Genomic DNA, 9,249 nt, shown 5'->3' with positions numbered 1-9,249 from the left:
CTTCAGGGGCCTGGGCAATGAGGACTTTGCAGATTTGTAGTTAGCTGACTTCGCAAAATTGTGCCCCATTGTCCCTCTCCCATTCAACTTATTTCTTGCCTACATAAAAAAGGCAATCTGAAATTGGTTTATAGTGTGGTTTATTTTCCACTTCACTTCCTTGCAAAAAATGTCCTCCTTATTCTGGTTTGCCAAACTAGTGATGCCCTTTAGCTTTTAGGAGTTCACAAGGCTTTGATTTTCACTTTCTCTTCAGGTATCAGTTGGAATTCAAGGGCTAAAGGAATTTCTATTGTCCTCCATTACCGTTAGAGAGACCTGACCTATCCATAAAATTACAGAGCCATAGAAAACCACTGACTTTAAATAGTTCCATACCAATCTTTTTGAATTTTGAGCTCCTTTTGTGAACCAAACAGAAAATGCTCATACCTAAGTGATTTAGGAGCCTAAATCCCATTTTCAAAACGTATCTTGCCACTTACAAAAGTAAATCTGAGTGAAAGTCAGGGAAAATTTGATTTCTAAATACTAAGGGACTTTTGAAAGTTTTACCTCGGATATCCAATACAGTCTGCAGATATTTATTTCATTGTTTCAGACAGCTTACAAACTCCAGGTGTTGGAAGTAATTTAACAATCTAGTAAAAAATATAAAACATGCTTGCAGTCAAAACAGACACTTGTAAGGTTTAGTTCCAGAAGTCCTACAGTTAGATAAAAGTAGCTTAGTTGAGTCAAAGGTCCTTCCAAACCTAACAACCCATTGAGTTAGTAAAAGTAAGGCGCACAAAAACATAACATGGCTATCAACAGGACAAGGTGACCTTTGACTCCACCTGAAAAAGCAGTTGGCATGAGTCTGTAGCAGGGATTGAACTTGCCCCTCCAAAGCTATAGTGAGATACCTTAACCACTCTTCCACCATACTGTCAAGCCATATTTTAATTGGTTCATCCAATTTTCCATCCAACTGTACAAGCTATTTTAATATTTTTTTAAGAACAATTTATACTCCAGCTTTGAAAAGATTCATACAGTACAAAATTACAGTAACATTACAGAGCAATTGCACTGTAATATTACTCCTTCCAATGAATTAACCACATCTACAGACCAAAAAAAAAAAAAAGCTGTATATGTAGCAAGTACAGATAAAGGTTTTTGGCATTCTTCTTCAGGAAATGACATTTCAAAAGTATAAAGCCTGTAAAAAGTAATACTGTCATTCTCAAAATAATTCAAAATGGGTGAATTAGGTTGTGCTCAGTCTCAAACTTAACGCTGTTAAATCCTGTTCCTTTTAGGTAAACCATCCACCTTTTCCTCTCAATTACCATGGGAAGTTGTCTTTTTACATGATATAAATAGAAAGAAGAAAAAGATAAAGTGGCTTCCTAAAAATATACATCAATAGTTCCCCCACTATTAAACTTTTATAAATTGAAGGTTAGCTCGCTCTCTCCACCCTGAGTTCTTCTTAACACACCCATCTTCCATAATTCCCCTAAGCAAGATAAATGTTCATAGTTAACGTGATAATTCTCTTCAACAGAAACAATTTCTTTTTAAACTTTTGAGACTCACTTTTTTTGTAATTTGACATGAATCAAAATGTCCAGTTAAAATTAATATATTTACAGAATTCTCTTTGTAGAAACAATGACAATCAATGACCTCAGGCCAGCCTTCCCTCTTACTGTTTTAAGGTACCTTCTCTCTTCTGCCAAGACTTCCATGGCAACAGAAACAAGAACTAGCTCTATATTCCTGTGGGCATGTCATTGTCTACACATTGCACAGTGCAGTAACCATCCCTACTGCGCCATGCACGTAGTGCACGGTTAGATTTTGCCACGATGTCACCGTAGGAGCGCACTACAATTGGGGGGGGGGTGCTACTATGGTGACATAGTGATTACATAGCTGCTGATTACATGTAGACCTATGTCCCTGTAGCATGCCATACGGTGACATTGCACATTGCTGTTGCACCATAGGGCAACGTGTAGACACGCTGTGTGAGTGCTAACATAATTGCAAATGGAAAAAAGTAGTAGTGCTAACTCATTTATCTCTAATTTGTTTGTATGAGTTACTCTTAATGCAGAAATCAAAGATATGTTGCATCCTGGTAACAAATACAAAACTAAATGCCACCTTCTGTTCAGTGAAAAAAATCCCATCAGCTCCAACTGAGTTGCAATGGCAAAATGAATTTTGTTTCTATTGAACCCCTGATGCAAATCTGAATTTCTCCCTTTAGCCAAGCAGAAACAAGTTGGGTGAAACCCTGCCCCTATGACAAATCAATGACAGTGAAGTCTGTGGGACTTCTGCCATTGGCTTTAGTGGGCTAGGATTTTTCTTGAAAGCAGCACTACAACCCCAGCTTTTATAGTGTGAATTTTCACATGGAAAATGAAGCCAGCACTTGGAAATATAGCACAGAACCATGAATCAATGTCTCTGCATTAGCCACTACCCTTAATAGAAACAACAGATTTCCCTTTCCAGAGTATAATGCCACCTGGTCCTGTAGGAGGGAAACTTTTCAAAATGCATCTGTCTTGAGAAGGTAAGCGAGACCCTCTTGAGCATGTTCAGTGGGGATACAGTTATAGCTGGCAGCCTTGTTGGGTGTACCACTGATGTCAAAGGAAGAGAAAAAAGGTCTGTTCTAGCACCAGGTAGAGGTGTGTGTGGAGCTGATGCCGAGATGGGAGCATTGTAGGAGAACTCTTTGTGACCAGGATCAAGACTGAAACACAGGCAGGGTCTGGTAGACTGTAACAGACTGTCCTATTGAAAACACTAACTGATCAGGTCTGTGTGAGCTCTGGCTCCTGCTGGGAGAGGTTTAAAAAAAATCTATCCAATATCCCAGGAAATGAAGGAGTTTGAGGGGAAATTTGGATGACTTCTCTCAGCAGAGGTGTGCATACCCCTGAATGCTGTTAACTTTCATATTGGCATTTCCTTGATGGTTCATATGCAAAGGAATATGACCAAACTACTTATGGTCTACCTTTGAGAATAAGCTTTGGACAAGGGCAGGTAGGACATAATATCTCCAAGGGCAGAGGGCTAAGGGGCATAATATCACCTTCAGATAAGCACACTAGTTTCAAGGTCTGATAAACTGGCCATTATTTTCTGCTCAAGAGGATGTGTGTATTTTTCCCCTTTGCAGGCTGCTTAGTTATGTAACCAAAAGAATAACCTGCTGAACACTCGCACAGAGATTTGCCAGATATTTTACGAAGATCTGTTCTTCCTCTTTCCTAATCATACAAGTTGTGGCAAGTAAACTATAAGTATCTACTTATGAAATTCACACTCTTTATTTGACAAGAACTTGAATTATTTCTCAGTTGCACTTGTATAACACCATTGATAGCCCCAGAGTCACCCCTGATTTGTACTGAAATAAGAGAGATCAAATGATTTCTAGAGTTAGTATTAGAAATGTTGTGCAATCAGTTGTTCGAAGGTTATTTCATATATTCCTGTCTATGAAAGGAACACAAAACTTTCAAGAGTTTCATTTCAAGAGTTAGCCACACTTGAAAATCCATACTTTTTCAAGGAGCTACTTAAAATTTAGTCACACATGTCCTATTGACTTGTGTGAAGCTATATAGTAGATCCCATGGTAAGTCAATGGGCTTGAAGGTAGCAGAATAGTGCTGGCTTCAATGCTATTAACAAGAAGCTGATGAGCAAAAAGAGAGGTATTATGCACTGTTTCTCACAAGAAAGAACCACCGATCTTCAACTCATCTTTTTGTCACTCGTATTCAGGATTATTCTGAACTCCAGATATAGGAGTCTACCACAAATTATAAGACAGCCCCAGGATCTGATATACTGTACAAACAAACAAACAAAAGCTGTAGTACATTTTTCAGGACTTTTTGAATTTTTATATTTTTTAAATCTGGTCAAACGTTCAGTTTTCAAACTCTTCAACCAACTTAGTAGACAGTCAATAATCCCAATTTTTAATTAAGATTTTTCAGGTAGTTTGTTTTATGAAAAGTATACTTCATTAAAAACACAATTTTCATTATAATTTTATCACAGCTAAGGCCCTGAAGAGCCACCTCTCCAGTCTGCAATTCCTACACACCAACTCCCCAAAGACAGTACCATAGCTCTTGCTCAATCGGGAGCACCATTGTATTGTAAGTACTTCTTTTATCTCTCCATTCACCTCTTTTTTCTTATTTCCTTTTCTCCTCCTTAAATTACTATATAGTCGTACATAAAACAAGCACATACCCCTCCCCACCCCAAAATGGGACGCATGTTTTAAGCTAAGAAGCTGATTTTCTTCTTGGGATAGAAGCACCTGCTTTGATTTCTGCTCTGCAGTGCAGCAGCTGTGGCAGAACATTAATTTAGTCAGCTAAGGGAATCAGTTGACTTAATGGCTTCAATCCAAAGGTGTTAATGATCACCTCTCCTTTTTAACAGTCTTGATATTCTGGTAATCAAACAAAACTTTCTTAGGTCAATTTTACTGTTTGCTAGCTGCTCCTAGTCTCTTTCTCCTATTTCACAGACATATAAACTGATTTTAGCTCTTTTCAAAATCATATATCCACTCTGGTTAGATAAGTAGCCATATTGGATGTGTTTGTCCACATCGTTCATGGAATAGGATGATAAACTGTGCATAAGTGCTAAAGACAACACTTACATGATTGAGTAAGTGCTATTTGGGCTCACAGAGTGAAATAGGATTTTGTCTTTATCTTATCAAAGTATTAATTTAGCAGTGATTGGGCATGTCTGTTAAGGCTGTGTGAATCTTCGGATGCCAATTTGATTTGGAGATGATTTGGTGGCTGGCTTGAATCAGGAGACCAATTAAAAGTTCCTAGTCAATTTGAAGCTCTCTAAATCAATTAGGAGAGCTTCAGCAATTCAGGCAGTCCCTGCTTGCTGTAGCAGGGAGATGGACCCAGACTCCATGCTGGTAAGTAGGAGGCAGGGGAGGTAGGGGGCTGCAGAGGGGGAAGGGGACCATGGGGGGACCCCTGCCATGCCCCATCCCCTGCCTGCTCCCCCAGCTCCCCTGACCTGCACCCACTCTCCCAGTCTTCCTATGGCTACCCTGCTCAGCTCCAGGCTCCTTAAAAAAAAAAAGCCTGCACTTACTGCCTGCTGCCATGGGGGGCAATCCCCACTGCCCCATCCTGCCTGGGAGGCTCTGCCTGGCCTGGCACTTAAAAAATATACAAACCCAGACACACCAGCTGCTGCAGCAGCCTTGGGGCTTCTGGGGCCTCATGGCAGAACCCCCCCCACACACAGTGTGGGGCGGTGGGGGGGGGGCAGCAGGGATCACCCCCCACCTGACACCAGCCAGTGAGTCAGGGCTATTATTTTTTCTTTTAAGGAGCCAGGAGCTGGGGTCAGTAGGGCATCCATGGGGGGGCTGGGAGAGCAGTCAGGGGTCTTATGGCAGAGTCCCCCATGTAGCAGGGGGCAACAGGGATCGCTACCCCACCTGGCAGCAGTCAGTGAGTGCAGGCTTCTTTTTAAAGAGCCAGGAGCTTGGAGAGTGGGCAGGGCAGCCATTGAGGGTGGGCAGGAGAAGGGCCAATTCGACTGCGGCTGAATCTCTGAATCAGATTCAGCTGAGTCAATTCAGGACAATGATTCGAATTGCTGAATTGAATAACTGTCCCCTGAATCGACCAAATGTGAATCTGAAGCAAATACTAGTCACTTTGCCTGGGCCTGATGTCTATATGTACAATTAATCCAAAGCAATAAACCCCAGTGCATATCATGCCATTTCAATGTGTGCCTAGGACTGCAGCAGCATGTTGATCCAAGGTGGAGCATCCCTGGCTGGCAGGGCATCTGGGGAATCAGTCTGCCAGCCTGGAGATGCTCTAACCCAGCTCAGTGTGCTGTGGAGGGGCTGTCTGGGACACCAGGATGCTCCAGTACAGGTCTAGCCAGCAGGCAGCCCCCACATGGAAGCACCATTGTGCCCCAGCCAGCCTGATCAGCATCTATACATGTGTTGCTGTGGAATAAAAAACTATGCAGTAAATACAAGTACTACCCTGCTGACTCTGCTGTGGAGGTTATTAGTTTCCTGTAATCTAATAGGGCTGCACATGTAAACACCAAGACACTTACTGTGGAGTTAATTAGGTAACTCTGTAGTAAATGTTTTTGGTAGGGTTCCCATATCTCCAGTTCCAAAAAAAGAAGACAGCTGTTGCGTGTGGGGGGGAGGGGGGTATATGACTGTTGGGGGGGCAGTAATATGGCAGTACCCTGCTCCTTGCCCATTACATTGCCACAACTGCCCCCCTGCCCCAGCCAGGCTGCTGCCCCTCACTCCTGACTTGTGGATGGCTGGCCCTGCTAATGCCCCTCACTCCCAACCTGCATTACCTTTCCCCCTTGGGACATGCTAGTGCCCCTCAATCCCAGCTCACACTCCCCCCCATCCCTGCTAGTGCCCCTCAATCCTGGCCCACATCCCCCTAGTGCTGCTAGTGCCCTGCACTCCTGACCCACAGTCCCCTGCCCCACCAGTACCCCTCACTCCCAAGTCACAGCCTCCCCTCAACCCCCCCTGCCAGTGCCCCTCACTCCTGATGCACAGCCTCCTGTCCCCCCTCCAGCCCTGCTGGTGCCCCTCACTCTTGACCACAGCCCCCCTGCTCCCTCCAGCCCTGCAGTGTTTTCTTCCCCATCTCTGAGAGCAAGAGCACTGGATCCAGAGCCACTGGCCCAGCCATGCAGCTCCCTGCTGCCCCTGGAGGCCCCCCGCCCTTTCACCACTGGAAAGGCAGGTGCTTCCTCTGCCCTGCTGCAGACCCAGCACCCAAATAACTTCCCCTAGTGTCAGCAGGCACTGTCCCCACAACCATCCCCTACACACACATGTGAGTGCCTCCCACCCTCCACAGCTCCCCAGACAGTCCCCAGGCCCTGGCCCTCCAAACCCCACCCCACACAGATTTACCTGCATCTAGCTGCAGGGGCTGCTTCCGCCACCCTGCCTGTCTGCATTGCCCTCCCCCTGCTCCTCCCCAGGCCCAAGCAGCTCCTTGCTGGGGCAAGCTGGGAAGTGCTAGTGAAAACTTTGAAGCTGAGCCGACCAAAATCCCAGACATTTGATCATATTTAAAAAAAGATCCTCCTGGACAGAGATTGGAGGATCCAAAAAGAGGACATGTCTGGGAAAACCAAGACTCATGGAACCCTAGTATCGTTTAGATGTGCCCATTTTGTGGTAAAATTAAATTACATAGTCCTTTTAGTTTTGTGTATATTTTTTCACGTTCCTTCACATTTTACACAGTAAAATGATAGGGTGGCAAAAGAGAAGTATTGATCACTTTTACAAGGTATACAAGACCGTTATACAAGAAGCAGATTTGGTTCATGTTGGACTCTGTAAAAGGTTTCAATAAGAAAAATGAGACTGAGAAATTAGACGTGAGAAATTGGATTCAACCCAACTGACTGTCTGACACAACTATTTCTACAAAAATAATACAGTTCCTTGAAATGTATTTTTATATTGTATATTTCTAGACTCATTAGGTTAATAACTGTTCTATGTTGCACCACAGTCTGTTTTTCCACTCAGATACCAACTTATTCACTACTACCTAGGAAAAATGCTTTATAGTATTCCTTGTAGAAAGGAATTTTCCTTTTTATAAAAGAAAGGTGGTGATAAGAACCACATCAGCACATGATTGTAGGTTGCAAGTCTCATCTTAAAAAATACTAGCTATGATTCACCATATCCTGGTGATCATAATAATTATTTTTACATATGAAAGAAATCTTGTTCTGAGTTAGGCCAGCAATAGGCCACCTAAAAAGACTGAAAATGGAACTACAACAGACTTTTAAATATATCCTATTTTCCTAACCTGTAGTATTCATTCTCTATTTATTCTTGCTGCACTCTGGATTGAAAAATTCCATTAACCTAACAGCAAAATGTGGATGTACCTTAGGCAGCTTAGCCCCCAGATAAGTACTGATCTCATTAAAGAAAAAAATCAAAGTCTGATTTGCAAATAGTTTACACTAACACACTCAAGGTAAATAATTAATTGTATCAGTCTCATTTGTACCACAGCAATTCACTGACACTTGGTTGAGGCTACAATTATTTTTTAAGTGGTTTATAAAAGCAAGGTGTCACCTATGTTTAAAATGCATTTTGTATTAAATTATTGATCAGTACATTCCATTATTGACTAAATGCAACACATTGCAACATGGTTGTTTAGTCAGAAATCTTCCCATAAGCCAACAAAAGTTAAGCATAGTACCCTGGGCCAGGGCTGTCCGACTTTGGATTGCTGGGGAATTACATGTCTTGGGGCAGCAGACCTTTGGGCCACATGCTACACAGGTTGCACACCATTGGGACTGCCTTCCTGGGGTCCCTCCCAGTGTGCAGAAAGCTTGCTTCAGTCTTACCATGTGCAGCCTAGCTCCTCCCTCCCTAGCTGCAAGCAGAGCATGGACAGCATAGACCTTTCCACAGCCCCACTTCTACTGCACTGCCTTGCCCCCAGAAGCAGGGCAAGAAGCATAAGAAGGGGCTGAGCAATGGGAGGGGCAATAACCAAGCTGGAGCCCAAAGGCTATGTGTTAACTCCTTATGAGCTGTGGGCCTCCAGTTAGACAGCCAGAGCAATGGGAGGGGCAGTAGCCAACCAGTAGGATCCTATTTGCCACATATTAACCTTTCATGGGTAGAATACATCTCACAGACCTCCAGTTATACAACCTGCCTTAAACCAAAAAAACTTACTTTTTCATTATTTTGCCTAACTTTACCTTTTTATTGGTTTAAATTTTGTTTAGAAATGCAAATCTGCCTCAAATCTTGTCATTGCCATTGCAGATTACTCTTATAGTTGTTGGTGAACTGTGGCCAGGTATAAACTTTAGACTTTTACTGGTATAAGCATAGGCTGTGGAAAGCCAGGGTTAAGAAGATTCCCCCCCCCTCCCCCCATGCAAGCAGTCCAGTCTCAGGCTCTGGGTGGCTGCAGGGGGGTGGGGATGGGTGCACACAGGGACCAGCAGCTGGAGCCTGCCAGTGGCTGGGAACTCAGCCCAGCCTGGCAGTGTGTGGAGCAGCACCCAGCTCAGTAGGTAAATGTATGGACAGGAAGGGGTTTGGGGAGGGAAGGGGTTGGGGGACAGATCCAAGCCCCCATGTGTGGTGAATGGGGCCCT

At 43.5% G+C, this 9,249-nt stretch overlaps 1 protein-coding gene across 5 annotated transcripts in view; it reads right to left on the bottom strand.

The window, feature by feature from the left end:
- CUNH10orf90 (chromosome unknown C10orf90 homolog) overlaps positions 1–9,249 on the bottom strand; it is a 253,893-nt gene that overhangs the window by 194,984 nt on the left and 49,660 nt on the right. Inside the window, exon 1 of one of the 5 annotated variants that reach the window (XM_019556073.1) lies at positions 684–1,806. The exons of the other annotated variants lie outside the window; for them this stretch is intronic. The gene's annotated coding sequence lies outside the window, so the exon portion shown is untranslated. Of the gene's footprint in view, positions 1–683; positions 1,807–9,249 lie in introns of those variants that run through there. 5 annotated transcript variants of the gene reach the window in all.

The sequence above is a fragment of the Crocodylus porosus genome, unplaced genomic scaffold, assembly GCF_001723895.1.
Source record: "Crocodylus porosus isolate Cpor-Errol unplaced genomic scaffold, CroPor_comp1, whole genome shotgun sequence".
Lineage (NCBI taxonomy): Eukaryota > Metazoa > Chordata > Crocodylia > Crocodylidae > Crocodylus > Crocodylus porosus.
The sequence above is the reverse complement of the archived record's forward strand: the minus strand, read 5'-3'. Positions and strand labels throughout refer to the sequence as shown.